Source organism: Triticum urartu, chromosome 7A (assembly GCF_056163025.1).
Source record: "Triticum urartu cultivar PI428250 chromosome 7A, HENAU_Tu73, whole genome shotgun sequence".
Lineage (NCBI taxonomy): Eukaryota > Viridiplantae > Streptophyta > Magnoliopsida > Poales > Poaceae > Triticum > Triticum urartu.
In genome coordinates, this window is record NC_141879.1 from 375,815,289 (window position 1) to 375,834,324 (window position 19,036).

Below are 19,036 nucleotides of genomic sequence, written 5' to 3' on the forward strand. Positions count from 1 at the left end.
CAAACTGAAGTAGTCAATAGAACATTGTCTACTATGCTTAGGGCTGTTTTGAAGAATAACAAGAAAATGTGGGAAGAATGCTTGCCTCATATTGAATTTGCTTATAATCGTTCATTGCATTCTACTACTAAGATGTGCCCTTTTGAAATTGTGTATGGTTTCCTACCTCGTGCACCTATTGATTTGTTGCCTCTTCCATCTTCGGAGAAGGTTAATTTTGATGCTAAAGAACGTTCTGAATTGATTTTAAAAATGCATGAGTTAACTAAGGAAAACATTGAGCGTATGAATGCTAAATATAAACTTGCTGGAGATAAGGGTAGAAAACATGTTGTGTTTGCACCTGGAGATCTTGTTTGGTTACATTTGCGTAAAGATAGATTTCCTAATCTGCGCAAATCAAAGCTAATGCCACGTGCTGATGGTCCTTTTAAGGTTTTAGAGAAAATAAATGATAATGCATATAAACTTGAGCTACCTGCAGATTTTGGGGTTAGTCCCACTTTTAATATTGCAGATTTGAAGCCTTATTTGGGTGAGGAAGATGAGCTTCCGTCGAGGACGACTTCATTTCAAGAAGGGGAGGATGCTGAGGACATCAATACCATTGTTACACCCACAGCCCCTACTGTTACATATACTGGACCAATTACTAGAGCTCGCGCACGCCAATTAAATTACCAGGTACTTTCGTTTCTTGGTAATGATTCTAATGTTCATGAGATTATGATGCTGCCTAAATTGTATACATTTGTTTTGCTTTCAAATGAAGGGCCTAGCTTGGAGAAGGATGAACATTGGAGCAAGAACACGCATGAAGTTGATGGCATGCGCAAGGGGATCAAGAACGGAGTTACAAGTGATGATTTCAGGACTTTGAAGCCGCCATAAGGAGTGCATGAAGCCATGGACGAAATATACAAGATGCCACTTCATAATATTCGTCCATACGCTATTCTAGGTGCTGCGTCACCTTATTAATGGGCCAGGCCCATGTAATTTCGAAATACTTAAGTATAGGCTATTTTTAGAGTCCGTATGTGTGGGGAAACAAGAGTTAGGGTTGGTTTCGGACCCCACCCTCAAGGGCCACGAAATTCCCCTCTCTTCCTCCATATATACAGCCCTTAGGGCGTCGTTTAGACTTTGGGTTTTGTTTAGATTAAAAGTTCGCCATAGCTGCAACTTCGCGTACTTCGTTTGTGTCCAACGACCAGACCAAGACGTCACAGAACCCCACCTTGATCAATAAAAGCTTGCATCTTATATTCGCAATATCCAGATTGCAATCTCAGTTTCTTGCTTGTTCGTTTGCTCGCAGGAAACAGGCCCTCGTGGTCAGGTTGATCGTGCTCCGGCGTGGTCAATAACCCCTCGGAAGTTGGTTAAGCGATTGCTAAGGCGCGACGTCTCGCACGTGCGTAGTCGGATCGTCAAGGTCGACTCCCACAGAAAACGATAGCCACCATCTCATCGAAACATCGGGACACCTTTGCCTCTATCAAATTGGGAGATGAATTGAAAACAGCATTTAAAACTAAGTTTGGTTTATATGAGTGGTTAGTCATGCCTTTTGGGTTAACTTTCATGAGACTAATGAACGAAGTTTTACGTGCTTTCATTGGACGATTTGTGGTAGTCTATTTTGATGATATACTGATTTATAGAAAATCTTTGGAAGAACATTTGGAACATTTACGTGCTGTTTTTAATGCTCTACGTGATGCACGTTTGTTTGGTAACCTTGGGAAGTGCACCTTTTGCACTGACCGAGTATCTTTTCTTGGCTATGTTGTTACTCCACAGGGAATTGAAGTTGATAAAGCCAAGATTGAAGCTACTGAGAGTTGGTCGCAGCCCAAAACGGTCACACAAGTGAGGAGTTTTCTTGGACACGCTGGTTTCTATAGGCGTTTTGTGAGAGATTTTAGCACCATTGCTGCACCTCTCAATGTGCTTACAAAGAAGGATGTGCCTTTTTTTGGGGTACCGCACAGGAAGAAGCCTTCACGGTATTGAAAGATAAGTTGACACATGCTCCTTTACTCCAACTTCCCGACTTTAATAAGACTTTTGAGCTTGAATGTGATGCTAGTGGAATTGGATTAGGAGTTGTGTTATTACAAGATGGCAAACCTGTTGCATACTTTTCTGAAAAATTGAGTGGGCCTAGTCTGAACTATTCTACTTATGATAAAGAATTATATGCTCTTGTTCGGACTTTAGAGACATGGCAACATTATTTATGGCCCAAAGAATCTGTTATACATTCTGATCATGAATCTTTGAAACATATTAAAAGTCAAGCTAAACTGAATCGTAGACATGCTAAATGTGTTGAATTCATTGAGACTTTCCCTTATGTCATTAAACACAAGAAGGGTAAAGAAAATGTTATTGTTGATGCTTTGTCTCGTCGCTATACTATGCTTTCACAACTTGACTTCAAAAATTTTGGTTTGGAGACCATCAAAGATCAATATGTGCATGATGCTGATTTTAAAGATGTAATGCAGAATTGTAAAGAAGGAAGAACATGGAACAAGTTCGTTATTAATGATGGCTTTGTGTTCCGTGCTAACAAGCTATGCATTCCTGCTAGCTCTGTTCGTCTTTTGTTGTTGCAGGAGGCGCGTGGAGGAGGATTAATGGGACACTTTGGCGTGAAGAAGACGGAGGACATACTTGCTACACATTTCTTTTGGCCAAAGATGAGACAGGATGTTGAGCGTTTTGTTGCTCGCTGCACTACATGTCAAAGAGCTAAGTCATGACTCAATCCTCATGGGTTATATATGCCTTTGCCTGTGCCTAGTGTTCCTTGGGAGGATATATCTATGGACTTTGTTTTAGGTTTACCTAGAACAAAGAAGGGGAGGGATAGCATATTTGTTGTCGTGGATAGGTTCTCGAAAATGGCACACTTTATACCATGTCATAAAAGCGATGATGCTGTTAATGTTGCTGATTTGTTCTTTCGTGAAATTATTCGCTTACATGGTGTGCCAAATACTATTGTTTCAGATCGTGATACTAAATTTCTTAGCCACTTTTGGAGATGTTTATGGGCTAAGTTGGGGACTAAGCTGCTTTTTAGTACTACTTGTCACCCCCAAACTGATGGACAAACTGAAGTAGTCAATAGAACATTGTCTACTATGCTTAGGGCTGTTTTGAAGAATAACAAGAAAATGTGGGAAGAATGCTTGCCTCATATTGAATTTGCTTATAATCGTTCATTGCATTCTACTACTAAGATGTGCCCTTTTGAAATTGTGTATGGTTTCCTACCTCGTGCACCTATTGATTTGTTGCCTCTTCCATCTTCGGAGAAGGTTAATTTTGATGCTAAAGAACGTTCTGAATTGATTTTAAAAATGCATGAGTTAACTAAGGAAAACATTGAGCGTATGAATGCTAAATATAAACTTGCTGGAGATAAGGGTAGAAAACATGTTGTGTTTGCACCTGGAGATCTTGTTTGGTTACATTTGCGTAAAGATAGATTTCCTAATCTGCGCAAATCAAAGCTAATGCCACGTGCTGATGGTCCTTTTAAGGTTTTAGAGAAAATAAATGATAATGCATATAAACTTGAGCTACCTGCAGATTTTGGGGTTAGTCCCACTTTTAATATTGCAGATTTGAAGCCTTATTTGGGTGAGGAAGATGAGCTTCCGTCGAGGACGACTTCATTTCAAGAAGGGGAGGATGCTGAGGACATCAATACCATTGTTACACCCACAGCCCCTACTGTTACATATACTGGACCAATTACTAGAGCTCGCGCACGCCAATTAAATTACCAGGTACTTTCGTTTCTTGGTAATGATTCTAATGTTCATGAGATTATGATGCTGCCTAAATTGTATACATTTGTTTTGCTTTCAAATGAAGGGCCTAGCTTGGAGAAGGATGAACATTGGAGCAAGAACACGCATGAAGTTGATGGCATGCGCAAGGGGATCAAGAACGGAGTTACAAGTGATGATTTCAGGACTTTGAAGCCGCCATAAGGAGTGCATGAAGCCATGGACGAAATATACAAGATGCCACTTCATAATATTCGTCCATAGGCTATTCTAGGTGCTGCGTCACCTTATTAATGGGCCAGGCCCATGTAATTTCGAAATACTTAAGTATAGGCTATTTTTAGAGTCCGTATGTGTGGGGAAACAAGAGTTAGGGTTGGTTTCGGACCCCACCCTCAAGGGCCACGAAATTCCCCTCTCTTCCTCCATATATACAGCCCTTAGGGCGTCGTTTAGACTTTGGGTTTTGTTTAGATTAAAAGTTCGCCATAGCTGCAACTTCGCGTACTTCGTTTGTGTCCAACGACCAGACCAAGACGTCACAGAACCCCACCTTGATCAATAAAAGCTTGCATCTTATATTCGCAATATCCAGATTGCAATCTCAGTTTCTTGCTTGTTCGTTTGCTCGCAGGAAACAGGCCCTCGTGGTCAGGTTGATCGTGTTCCGGCGTGGTCAATAACCCCTCGGAAGTTGGTTAAGCGATTGCTAAGGCGCGACGTCTCGCACGTGCGTAGTCGGATCGTCAAGGTCGACTCCCACAGAAAACGATAGCCACCATCTCATCGAAACATCGGGACACCTTTGCCTCTATCAAATTGGGAGATGAATTGAAAACAGCATTTAAAACTAAGTTTGGTTTATATGAGTGGTTAGTCATGCCTTTTGGGTTAACTTTCATGAGACTAATGAACGAAGTTTTACGTGCTTTCATTGGACGATTTGTGGTAGTCTATTTTGATGATATACTGATTTATAGAAAATCTTTGGAAGAACATTTGGAACATTTACGTGCTGTTTTTAATGCTCTACGTGATGCACGTTTGTTTGGTAACCTTGGGAAGTGCACCTTTTGCACTGACCGAGTATCTTTTCTTGGCTATGTTGTTACTCCACAGGGAATTGAAGTTGATAAAGCCAAGATTGAAGCTACTGAGAGTTGGTCGCAGCCCAAAACGGTCACACAAGTGAGGAGTTTTCTTGGACACGCTGGTTTCTATAGGCGTTTTGTGAGAGATTTTAGCACCATTGCTGCACCTCTCAATGTGCTTACAAAGAAGGATGTGCCTTTTTTTGGGGTACCGCACAGGAAGAAGCCTTCACGGTATTGAAAGATAAGTTGACACATGCTCCTTTACTCCAACTTCCCGACTTTAATAAGACTTTTGAGCTTGAATGTGATGCTAGTGGAATTGGATTAGGAGTTGTGTTATTACAAGATGGCAAACCTGTTGCATACTTTTCTGAAAAATTGAGTGGGCCTAGTCTGAACTATTCTACTTATGATAAAGAATTATATGCTCTTGTTCGGACTTTAGAGACATGGCAACATTATTTATGGCCCAAAGAATCTGTTATACATTCTGATCATGAATCTTTGAAACATATTAAAAGTCAAGCTAAACTGAATCGTAGACATGCTAAATGTGTTGAATTCATTGAGACTTTCCCTTATGTCATTAAACACAAGAAGGGTAAAGAAAATGTTATTGCTGATGCTTTGTCTCGTCGCTATACTATGCTTTCACAACTTGACTTCAAAAATTTTGGTTTGGAGACCATCAAAGATCAATATGTGCATGATGCTGATTTTAAAGATGTAATGCAGAATTGTAAAGAAGGAAGAACATGGAACAAGTTCGTTATTAATGATGGCTTTGTGTTCCGTGCTAACAAGCTATGCATTCCTGCTAGCTCTGTTCGTCTTTTGTTGTTGCAGGAGGCGCGTGGAGGAGGATTAATGGGACACTTTGGCGTGAAGAAGACGGAGGACATACTTGCTACACATTTCTTTTGGCCAAAGATGAGACGGGATGTTGAGCGTTTTGTTGCTCGCTGCACTACATGTCAAAAAGCTAAGTCATGACTCAATCCTCATGGGTTATATATGCCTTTGCCTGTGCCTAGTGTTCCTTGGGAGGATATATCTATGGACTTTGTTTTAGGTTTACCTCGAACAAAGAAGGGGAGGGATAGCATATTTGTTGTCGTGGATAGATTCTCGAAAATGGCACACTTTATACCATGTCATAAAAGCGATGATGCTGTTAATGTTGCTAATTTGTTCTTTCGTGAAATTATTCGCTTGCATGGTGTGCCAAATACTATTGTTTCAGATTGTGATACTAAATTTCTTAGCTACTTTTGGAGATGTTTATGGGCTAAGTTGGGGACTAAACTGCTTTTTAGTACTACTTGTCACCCCCAAACGGATGGTCAAACTGAAGTAGTCAATAGAACATTGTCTACTATGCTTAGGGCTGTTTTGAAGAATAATAAGAAAATGTGGGAAGAATGCTTGCCTCATATTGAATTTGCTTATAATCGTTCGTTGCATTCTACTACTAAGATGTGCCCTTTTGAAATTGTGTATGGTTTCCTACCTCGTGCACCCATTGATTTGTTGCCTCTTCCATCTTCGGAGAAGGTTAATTTTGATGATAAACAACGGGCTGAATTGATCTTAAAAATGCATGAGTTAACTAAGGACAACATTGAGCGTATGAATGCTAAATATAAACTTGCTGGAGATAAGGGTAGAAAACATATTGTCTTTGCACCTGGAGATCTTGTTTGGTTACATTTGCGTAAGGATATGTTTCCTAATTTGCACAAATCAAAGCTAATGCCACGTGCTGATGGTCCTTTTAAGGTGTTAGAGAAAATAAATGATAATGCATATAAACTTGAGCTGCGTGCAGATTTTGGGTTAGTCCCACTTTTAACATTGCAGATTTGAAGCCTTATTTGGGTGAGGAAGATGAGCTTCCGTCGAGGATGACTTCATTTCAAGAAGGGGAGGATGATGAGGACATCAATACCATTGTTACACCCACAGCCCCTACTACTACCTATACTGGACCAATTACTAGAGCTCGCGCACGCCAATTAAATTATCAGGTACTTTCGTTTCTTGGTAATGATTCTAATGTTCATGAGAATATGATGCTGCCTAAATTGGATACATTTGTTTTGCTTACAAATGATGGGCCTGGCATGGATAAGAGTGATGAACATTGGAGCAAGAACAAGCATGGAGTTGATGGCATGCGCAAGGGGAACAAGAATGGAGTTACAAGTGATGATTTCAGGACATTGAAGCCACCATAATGAGTGCATGAAGCCTTGGACAAAATATACAAGATGCCACTTCATAAACTTCGTCCAGAGGCTATTCTAGGTGCTGCATCACCTTATTATTGGGCCAGGCCCATGTAATTTCGAAATACATAAGTATAGGCTGTTTTTAGAGTCCGTATGTGTGGGGAAACAAGAGATAGGGTTGGTTTAGGACCCCTTCCCCAAGGGCCACGAAATCCCCCCCCCCCTCTTCCTCCATATATACAGCCCTTAGGGCACCGTTTAGACTTTGGGTTTTGTTTAGATCAAAAGTTCGCCATAGTTGCAACTTCGCGTACTTCGTTTGTGTTCAACGACCAGACCAAGGCGTCACATAACCCCACCTTGATCAATAAAGCTTTCCTCTTATATTCGCAATATCCAGATTGCAATCTTAGTTTCTTGCTTGTTCTTCGTTTGCCTGCAGGAAACAGACCTTCGGGGTCAGGTTGATCGTGCTCCGGCGTGGTCAATAACCTCTCGGAGTTGGTTTAGCGATTGCTAAGGCGCGACGTCTTCGCACGTTCGTAGTCGGATCGTCAAAGTCGATTTCCTCCAAAATGATAGCCACCATCTCATCGAAAGACGGGCCACCTATGCCTCTATCAGGGAGGGGCAGAGACCTAACTATAGAGAGGTAGATGAACTCGTATATGTGTGGAGAAGGAGAGAGACCTAGCTATGTATTGAGGGAGATCAATCGGCATCCATGCATATGTGTAGCAGAGGAATAAGGTTGGGAGAGAGACAAAGGTAGAGTGCCGAAGGGTTGGTGGTGGAGTTGCTTCTCACGAAGAGGCCTGCTAGACAAATGGAGGGTACGAGTGCAATATCAATAAGAGAGGAGATGTCTGCCTGTTTATGCACGTGCATGTGAGAGACGGGTCGGGAGGTATGCAAGGATGATGAGGGGGTTGGTATGTTTGTGGTAAGCAGATGTAACTACATAGGAAGATCAATCGTCATGTGTCGGAGAAAGGGAGAGACATAACTAGTGAGGTACGTTGATCGATGCGTGGGGATAAAGAATTATAGTCGACCTAGCTATATGTAGGGAGATCGGTAGGTATACATGCATGCATGTGTTAGAAGCAAATAGAGCCCATCTTGTTATCCTTAATAGCAACGATACATGTGTGTCGGTTCCCCTTGTATCACTGGGATCAAGCACCGTAAGATCGAACCCGAACCCATCACAAAGCACCTCTTCCCATGGCAAGAAAAACCGATCTAGTTGGCCTAACTAAACCAAATATTCGAAGAAGAAATACGAGGCTATAAGTAATCATGCATATAAGAGATCAAAAGACTCAAATAACTTTCATGGATAAAAACATAGATCTGATCATAAACTCAAAGTTCATCGGATCCCAACAAACACACCGCAAAAAGAGTTACATCAATAGACCTCCAAGAGACCATTGTATTGAGAATAGAAAGAGCGAGAGGAAGCCATCTAGCTACTAACTATGGACCCGTAGGTCTACAATGCACTACTCACGCATCATCGGAAAGGCACCAATGAGGATGATGAACCCCTCTGTGATGGTGTCTAGATTGGATCCGGTGGTTCTGGAACTTGCAGCGGCTGGAATTGATTTTCGTCGACTCCCCTAGGGTTTCTGAAATGTTGGGGTATTTATAGAGCAAAGAGGCAGTGCGGGAGGCCACCGAGGTGGGCACAACCCACCTAGGCGTGCCTGGGCCCCCAAGCGTGCCCTGGTGTGTTGTGCTCCCCTCGAAGCTCCCCTCAGGTACTTTCTTGGCCCAATTGGTGTCTTCTGGTCCAGAAAAAAATCTCCGAAAAGTTTAGCTGTGTTTGGACTCTGTTTGGTATTGATTTTCTGCAAAGTAAAAAACAAGCAAAAAACAGCAACTGGCACTGGGCACTATGTCAATAGGTTAGTCCCAAAAAATGATATTAAGTTTCTATAAAATGATTGTAAAACATTCAAGATTGATAATATAACAGCATGGAGCAATCAAAAATTATGGATACGTTGGAGACGTATTATACACTCATTGCATCGCACCTTCTCCTTAACTCGACCTCCCAGCGCCGACGGTGCTCCATCCCGCACCCCCATGGCGCGGATACCTCGAAGCCGGCGCCGCCGGCGACATCTCCATGGTAGCTCTCCCTCAGTGCAGGCCCTTTCGGTCATGGTGTCCATACCAACCGGATCTGCTGCTGCTGCTCCAGCTCTCGCTTGCTCACTCGCGCTGCTGCTGCTCTGGCTCTCGCTCGTGCTTCTGCTTTGCTCTCCCCCTTGCTCGTGCTGCTGCTCTGCTCTTGCTCTCACTCGCGCTGCAGATGCTGGAACACGAGCTGCTCTAGCTACATGAATTGCTGCTCTGGCTCTAGTTCGTGCTGCTCCTCCAAGCATTGCTGCTCCAGCTTCTATCTGCTACTGTATTCCCCGTCGATCGCCTGTTGATTTAGATCATTGTTTCTCTACTACTAGTGCTCGAGCGGCCTAAACTACATGTGAAGTCCCTCTCTGCTACCAGTGTGTTCAGTTTCGGGAGTAACATTTAGATTCCACATAAATTTAGTTTCAACAGTTAAGTTCAGAGTCAACGGTTTTTACCTCATCTATTGTAGTCAGGTGTTTTTTGGTGATGTAAATTTTACATCGATCGCTTTTTGGTAATGTATTTTACATCATCTATTGCAGATGCTATTAGAATCCCACTTGAGATTAATGATGTCTGTCTTGTACTGCTTCAGCCTTGACATCTTACAGCTCGCCGGAGCTGCTCCAACGACGAAACCATCCATCACAACAGAGCAGTGCCCTAGACGCTGCCTATAGATTCCCCAGATCTTCCTCCACACCTCCGACAGCCACCTCTGCCTCAACTTCTTCAGCAACCAACCCAATGATGCTAAGGTCGACACGGCTATGGCAAAGAGGTTGTACACTTGTCACATCACTTATTACTCTACATTCATGTTGATCCATTAGGGCTATTTTGGTTCAAAGGAAAAAGTGAAGGAAAAACATAGCAATAGGAAATTTTCCTATGGCACTCTAATTATTCATGCACTTTGTTGAAAGGAATGGAGCAAAACATCCACCTGGACCTACTTTTCAAAATCCAATGCACGAAAACAAGACCAAGTGCATTAGTGGCAGAATAACATTCTAACTGTACACGCTTTCATATGGTTTCACTTTAATTTGGCCATGTTTCTTTGCATTCCTCTGCTCTTACAATAACTATGAACCAAACACACAAGTTGACAGAAATCCTGTGTTTACAATGCTCTGTTTTCCACGTGCATTCCTAACCTATTCCGGTGTTTTTCCTATCCCTACGTTTTTAGAATTCTGCAAGCCAAAGGAGCCCTTACAGAATTACTTCAGTTATAGGTAGGTGTCGAAGAAAACTTTGTGTGGTTTGTCCTGCTCATGCCGCGACGTCGTCCACCTCACCTGAGCTGCTCCATCGACAGAAGCATCCACCAAACCAGACATCACGACTCCTGGCCGTCTTTCACCGACTCATATCTCCTTCCCTACCGCCGGCACCCACCGCAACTGCATCACCATCATCAACTCAGCAGATGAACCTGAGGAGTACACGGGTCCAGAAGAGAGGTCACTGTCGGTGTCAAAACCGGCGGATCTCGGGTAGGGGGTCCCGACCTGTGCGTCTAGGCCGGATGGTAATAGGAGGCAAGGGACACGAAGTTTTACCCAGGTTCGGGCCCTCTCGATGGAGGTAAAACCCTACGTCCTTCTTGATTAGTATTGATGATATGGGTAGTACAAGAGTAGATCTACCACGAGATCGAGGAGGCTAAACCCTAGAAGCTAGCCTATGGTATGATTGTTGATGTGTATGTCGTCCTACGGACTAAAACCCTCCGGTTTATATAGACACCGGAGAGGGTTAGGGTTACACAAAGTCGGTTACAATGGTAGGAGATCTTCATATCCGTATCGCCAAGCTTGCCTTCCACGCCAAGGAAAGTCCCTTTCGGACACGGGACGGAATCTTCAATCTTGTATCTCCATAGTCCAGGAGTCCGGCTGAAGGTATAGTCCGGCTATCCGAACACCCCCTAATCCAGGACTCCCTCAGTAGCCCCTGAACCAGGCTTCAATGACGATGAGTCTGGCGCACAGATTGTCTTCGGCATTGCAAGGCGGGTTCCTCCTCCGAGTACTTCATAGAAGGTTTTGAACACAAAGATAGTGTCCGGCTCTGCAAAATAAGTTTCCACATATTGCCATAGAGAGAATAATATTTACACAAATCTAATCTGCTGACGTATTCCGTAGTGTGACATCACACCACGGCCAAGCTTTTATTCAAACCGTTTTACTGTCCCATCTCAGCGCGTTATGCGAGGCGGTTTCCTTGGCACGTCTTGTTAAAGCAGAGATCGTGTCCCCTTATTTCGGGATTCTCATCAATACGGGTGTGGGTAACCCAACCGCGCCATTGATTACGGCGCTTGGAGATAAGCGAGATTTACCAGGCTGGTGGGGACATGTAATTGCGTCCACCCATATAAGGGGATAAGGATCCACCTTTTCACCTACACCTTCTTCCTCCTTCGCCTATCCATTCTTGCGCACTCGAGCTCCAGCGCCCAAGTCCGCACCCCCCACCTCAACCTTCTCCAGCCATGTCCGGAGCGGGAGGCAAGTGGATGGTCTCCTCCGTCACGGAGGGACATATCAAAAAGCTGAGGAAGGCCGGATACCTATCTAACGACATCGCGTACCGGCTCCCCGAAAAGGGGCATCTCATCCCCACCCCTAGGCCCCATGAGAGGGTGGTGTTCCTCCCCCATTTCCTCCGCGGACTGGGCTTCCCTCTCCACCCATTTGTCCGAGGGCTCATGTTCTACTACGGCCTGGATTTCCATGATCTGGCCCCGAACATCGTCCTCAACATGTCGGCATTTATCATCGTGTGCGAGGCCTTCCTCCGCATCCGCCCCCATTTCGGGCTCTGGCTCAAGACTTTCAACGTCAAGCCGAAGGTGGTGCGCGGCAGCCAGCCGGAGTGCGGAGGCGCCATGGTGAGCAAGATGGCCAACGTCCTCTGGCTCGAGGGCTCCTTTGTGGAGACCCTGAAGGGGTGGCAATCGGGGTGGTTTTACATCACCAAGCCACGCGACGCCGAATGGGTCGCACCCCCCGAGTTCTAGTCCGGACCCCCAACGCGGCTCACGTCCTGGAAAGAGTCAGGCCTATCGTGGGGTAAAAAAGGAGAGCTAACCGGACTCCAAACATGCGTCAAAACCCTGGTGGACAAGAAGCTCAAACTTGTCAACGTAGTCCAGGTTATGCTCATCCGCTTGATCCTCCCGTGCCAACAACGGGCTTTCAACCTGTGGGAGTTCGACCCGACGCTGCACCAAACTCTGAGCAGGCTCTTCGACATGACATACGAAGATGCCTAGAAGGTGCTTTTCAAGGGCGCCGAGGCTCCCGCATCCGCTACTGAGGATCGCGGATTCAGTGCGCAGCGTCACGCTCTCGCGGTAAGCTTTTTTTTTCCTTTTACAGGGTACCAGTTTTTCATAGTTTGACTCCATGCGGGATCTAAACTCCCTTACCTTTGACAAGATTGGCAGGTGACCTCCGGACAGATCAATTGTCCAGCTCCTTTGCCCGAAGGCCCAGCGGATGCTCGCTTGGCGAAGCTACTGGTTCCGGCACCCTATGTGGTGCCGGAGAAGAAGGTCAAGAAGAAGGTCACGGGGACTCGAAAGAGTGCCCGACGCCCGGAGGTGTCGGATTCATCATCCGACGAATCCAAGACGCACTCCTCCCGCGAAGACGAGGAGGAGGAAGAAGAGACCCCTCCCCCTCCAGCAGGGGAAGGGAAGAAAAGGAAGGCCGCCCCAACTAGGGAGGCCGAAGGGTCCAAGAAGGGGAAAACCCTTCCTCCGGACTGCTCCCCCGACGCTGACGGCGGCGGAGAGGAGTCGGCGCCTAGGGCCAAGCCCCTGGCCAAATCGTAAGTATCCGGATACCAGAGTAATTCATAGTATTCGTTTATTGCACAGCTTTCGCTCATGTCGAATATGTTTATGCAGCCCACCCAAAGACCGGCTCGACGCGTTGTCGAGCGGCTCACTGGACTCGTCGGATGTGAACTCGCTTTCGACGGCTTCCTCCCCCCGCCCTACGGATGACACCGAAGTGTTGTCTCAACAGGTTCCAAGCTGGGAGGAGGTGGTCCTGGAGGTGCCGCAAGGCAACCTCCCGGACTCCAGGAGTAAAGGGGATGAAACCCCTCGGGGCTCCAAGTCCGGCCCTAGGCCGGACACCGCTCCGAAACCTTCAGAGGTTCCAGAGTCCGGCGGGGGACCTCCTTCCAAGAGGAGCAAGTCCGCCATGCCGGTGGCCCCCGTCCAACCAGAGGCGCCGGACAATATGTTGGAGGCACTCCAAGGCGCCTCCATCGACGAGGAGCACCGTGCCATTATGAGTGCGGTGGTCCAGAAGGTTCAGTCCGCCAAGAGCGGACTGACTGAAGCTTGTACTAGCCTTTTGACAGGCTTTGAGGTATGTAAAGAATGTGTAAATAATATTACCGCATAGACAGCAGCCCCTGATGCTCTGTTTGGCATTCGGGAAGAAAAGCCGAATAGAGGATCAAATAAAATTCACAGGAGTCTAACAAAAGGAGTCAATATGCGTATGCAGGCTTCTTTGCTTGCGTCCGCCGCACTGACTATGGAAGTGGACACGCTAAAGCAGAACCTCGAGCGGTCCGAGCAAGAGCTCGGTCGTGCCAAGAAGCAGCTCGAGGACAACGAAGGTAAGAAATACCTTGTTAGAAATATATATAAAAAGGTGCAGTTGCAAAGAATAACAGGATTATCGTGGCTATTGTAGGGGCCACGTCTGAGGTGGTGACCCTTAAGCGAGCGCTGGTCGAGGCCAAGAAGAGTGCGGCCTCGGAGCGCACCGAGCGGGAGAAGTATGAGGCCGAGGTTGGCAAGGTGCGGCAAGAGCTCCAGGCTCTCATGGAAAAACATGAGAGTTTGGAGCTTGACTCAAAGACGCGAGCATCCGAGCTCGCGGTGGCTATTGAAAATGCCAAGTCTGCCAAGGCCGAATCCCAGAAGACCCTCCAAGAGTTGGATGAGGTGAAGAAGATAGTGGCGGGTAAGGCATTCTTTATGCAAAGCAAACACATAAACGCGAGTTACTTGTTACTTACCCGAATCCGGAGCTCTCCAGGAGCGTTTGCAGATCTTCCCCGGAGTGTGTCCGATGCCGCTATATTCTATCGAGCCGAGGAGGGCAGCTCGATGGATAAGGTGTTCTGGTCTCAGTATGCTGAGGCCGGACATCCCGTGCCCCTGAGCGACCAGCTGAAGCAACTGGTCGAGCTCCACAAGGCGGCCGAACAGGCCATGAAGGGCCTCATTGTTCGGCTGTGGCCTGGAGGGGCTCTGCTTGGGAGCTATTTCGGGCTGGTGCGGCGGCTGGTGGAGGCCTGTCCAAGGCTCGAAGTCATCAAGCGCTCCGTCTGCATTGAGGGTGCCCGTAGGGCCCTTGCCCGTGCTAAGGTGCACTGGGGCAAGCTGGATGCTGAGAAGCTTGTGAAGGATGGGCCACCGCCGGGGAAAGAGCATCGCAAGCCCGAGAATTACTATAAGGATGTTCTGAAGGGTGCCCGCCTTGTGGCGGATGAATGTTCTAGGGATGTAATTTTTGAGTGAAACTTGCTCGTTTTGTCCTGTGCGCTGAAAACTTGTTTATATGCGCTAAGCAATGCTGTTGGAATTTAAAATATTACCTTCTGTGCGGCTGTTTATCAATTCTGAGAGATGGCGAGTGGTCGGCTTCTGCCCCCGTGCCGCTAGTGCTGGGGTGTTCGGGGATAAACCTGAGCGCTCTTTTTCCCATGTTTGGGTCCTTCGAGGGAGGCGCTCAGCCCAACGAACAAGGCAATCGGACTATAATGCGTGAACACTCTCACTTAGCCATAGAATTCTATAATTTTAAATTTCAGCGAAGCCCCTGGTATTTGGAAGACCGAGTTCGGGGCGCTATCCACGCCTTGGGCGGACAGAGCCGGCTCCTCGCCCTAAGCGGCATAAGTCTTTAGGGACTCGAAAAAACCTCTCGAACAGCGACCAGCTCTCGCTTCATCATGACAGTCAGTTTTAGCTTTCTCCACTGAGGTGCTCGACCCAGCTCAACTAGGGCACAATCGCAGTGGTTCTCCTAGTGCTACCTTAGCCGATATAGCAGAACGTAAGGCACCAAAACATAGGAGCCGGGCAAACCCAACTATTGACCCAAGACATGATTCGGAGCCGATGCATATAATGCTATAAGTTCGGGGTGCCGCACTTGTTAAAGTGTTCGGACTTCTTACACCATATTGAGGGGTACTAAAGCCCCTGGCGTATTTTGGTCGTACCAACGTGTACGGGGGCAACATGTCATTAAGGAACATATATAAAGAAAAAAGGTAATGCAAAAATAGACGAAAGCTATGCATTGTTTATTAAAAAGGGCTGCGATCAAAGCAGAACGATACAAATAATGCGATAAGTGGAAGGTTGGCCTAGTTAACATGTCTGTTCCAGGGGCAAGCTGCGGAATAGTATGCGGAACGGGTATACTGCTCGTGATAGAGACCACCTGGGAGTTCCATAATGCGGCGTGGCTTGTCTGCTTCCCTGGTTCTTGCATCGTTTGTGCGGCAATTGAATTGCCGAATAGGCCTTCCGAAGGATGGAGTCCTGGAAGTAAAAGAAAATTAAAAAATCGGCAGCCCCTGGTACGGTTTAAGCCGTGTTTTGGGCGTGCCGTGATGGTGCCCCTCCCCTGTACCCATGCTATCTCTAGAGCGTAGTTATGTACGCGAAGTACTGGCGTCGCCTTTTTGCGAGGGTTGGGGTTAGGGCCGCATTGCTATGCCTGCTCGGATCGTGCCAGGCGGTCTTGTTGTAGGTTACTCCGGGCGCGCTTGACGGTGTCCGGTCGTTTAGTGGCCGGGCTGGAGAACTGCCTGGAGAGGCTGCTTTGTACTTCCGCTACAAGGGCCGCCGTGTGCTCCTCCGTTCGGAGGGAGCGTTCGGTGTTTCCATTGATCGTAATTACTCCTCGAGGGCCTGGCATCTTGAGCTTACGGTATGCGTAGTGCGGTACCGCATTGAACTTAGCGAATGCGGTTCGCCCGAGCAGTGCGTGATAACCACTGCGAAACGGGGCTATGTCGAAGATTAACTCCTCGCTTCGGAAATTATCCGGGGATCCGAAGACCACTTCAAGTGTGACTGAGCCTGTACAGTTGGCCTCTACACCTGGTATTACGCCTTTAAAGGTCGTTTTGGTGGGCTTAATCCTCGAGGGATCTATGCCCATTTTCCACACTGTATCCTGGTAAAGCAGGTTCAGGCTGCTGTCGCCGTCCATAAGGACTCTAGTGAGATGAAATCCGTCAATAATTGGGTCTAGAACCAATGCGGCGAGTCCGCCATGACGGATGTTGGTGGGGTGGTCCCTTCGATCAAAGGTAATCGGGCAGGAGGACCATGGGTTGATCTTTGGGGCGACTGGCTCTACCGCGTATACGTCCCTTAACGCATGCTTCCGCTCCCTTTTGGGGACATGGGTTGCGTATATCATGTTCACCATCCGCACTTGTGGGGGAAAACCCTTCTGTCCACTGTTGTTCGGCGGCCCGGGCTCCTCGTCGTCATCGCTATGCAGCCCCTTGTCTTCATTTTCGGCGTTTAACTTGCCTGCCTGCTTGAACACCCAACAATCCCTGTTGGTGTGATTAGCTGGCTTTTCGGGGGTGCCATGTATCTGGCACGAGCGGTCGAGTATTCGGTCCAAACTGGACGGGCCCCTAGGATTCCTTTTGAATGGCTTTTTCCGCTGACCGGATTTAGAGCCTCTGAATCCGGCATGTACTGCCGTATCCCCAGCATTGTCGTCGTTAATGCGGCGCTTCTGCTTGTTGCGACACGACCTGCCACTACTGTCCCTGGTGTCCGAATTACTAGGGTGTCTGGCCAACCACTCGTCACGGATATTGTGTTTGAAGGCTGCTAGGGCCTCAGCGTCCGGATAGTCGACTATTTGATTTTTCTTTATTAGGAACCGTGTCCAGAATTGCCTGGCCGATTCCTCTGGCTGCTGAATTACGTGACTTAGGTCATCGGCGTCTGGGGGTCGCACATAAGTCCCTGGAAATTGTCGAGGAATGCGGCTTCCAGGTCCTCCCAACAACTGATTGATCCTGTTGGCAAGCTGTTAAGCCAATGCCGAGCTGGTCCTTTAAGCTTGAGTGGGAGGTATTTGGTGGCGTGGAAATCATCGCCGCGGGCCATGTGGATATGAAGGAGATAATCCTCGATCCATACCGCAGGATCTGTTGTGCCATCATATGATTCGATGTTTACGGGTTTGAAACCCTCGGGGATTTGATGATCCATTATTTCGTCTGTAAAGTAGAGTGGGTGTGTGGCGCCTCTATACTGGGCTATATCGTGACGTAGCTCCAATGAGCCTTGTCTACTGTGTTCGGCCCCGCCGAATTTGTGGCCGGCATGACGGTTACCGTCTCGAGCCGTGGGGCGCCCACGCGATCCGTAGGTCGATCTTGTTTGCCTTGCCTTGTCCTCCAACATGTCTCGTAAGTCTGGCGCATATCCCCGTGCCTTGGTATGGGGTGCGGCTTGAGTGGAGGGCCGAGAGGCCTCTCTGTCGCGACCACGAGGTGGCCGGTCGGCCGCATCAAGTGCTTCCTCCTCTAATCGGGGTAGCAACCTGCGCTTTGGGTAGCTCTTGGAGGGGCGTTCGAGTTTATGCTCTTCGGCCGCGAGGACTTCAGTCCATCTGTCGACTAGCAAATCTTGATCAGCTCTAAGTTGTTGTTGTTTTTTCTTGAGGCTTCTTGCCGTGGCCATAAGCCTGCGTTGAAAACGCTTTTGCTCGACGGGATCCTCTGGCATGACGAATTCGTCGTCGTCGAGGCTTGCCTCGTCTTTGGAGGGAGGCATATAATTATCGTCCTCGACCTCTCTGTCTGCCGCTCTCTCGTGAGGGCTGGTTTCTCCATCCTCCTATGCTAAATCTTACTGGAGGGGGTTTTCTTTGGCGCTTTCCGGAGTATTATTAATTTATTATCTCCCGTGCTGGAATCGCCTTGTTTGTTTTGGCGGGATTTTGAGTGGCACCGCTGACGCCGGCGCTTAGACTATTTCTTGGAGGGGTCATCCTCCGCTGTTCCATCGCCATCTCCCTCTTTTGGGGTGTCCACCATGTATATGTCATATGACGAGGTAGCTTTCCAGGGCCTAGTAGGCGCTGGTTCTTCATCATCTCCTTCATCGGCGTCCATACCGTCGATATCTTCGGAGTCGAAGTCGAGCATGTCGGTTAAGTCGTCGATAGTGGCTACAAAGTGGGTGGTGGGTGGGCTTTGAATTTCTTCATCGTCTGTACCCCAACCTTGCTGACCGTAGTCCGGCCAGGGCTCTCCTGATAAAGAGAGAGACTTCAGTGACTTTAGGATATCGCCGAAAGGCGAGTGCTGAAAGATGTCCGCGGCAGTGAACTCCATGATCGGCGCCCAATCGGATTCGATCGGCAGGGGCGCGGAGGGTTCGGAGTCCGGAGAGGAGTCCGGCTCCTTGGAGTCACGAGTCTCGCAGAGTACGGGGCTGGTGCTTGGCTCAATTGTCGTTGGGGTCGCAGCCCCCGAGGTGGCATCCAACCGCCCATCCTCGATCGGCGCAGTTGGCTCCGAATTAAGGGTCGGAGCCGATGTGGGTGCGGCCTCCAGGGCACTGTTCGGCGGCAGAGCTAGACCATGCTCGTCGTGATAGTACGGCGCGCTCGGCAGTGGCTCGAATCCGTCGAAGATCAAGTCCCTGCAG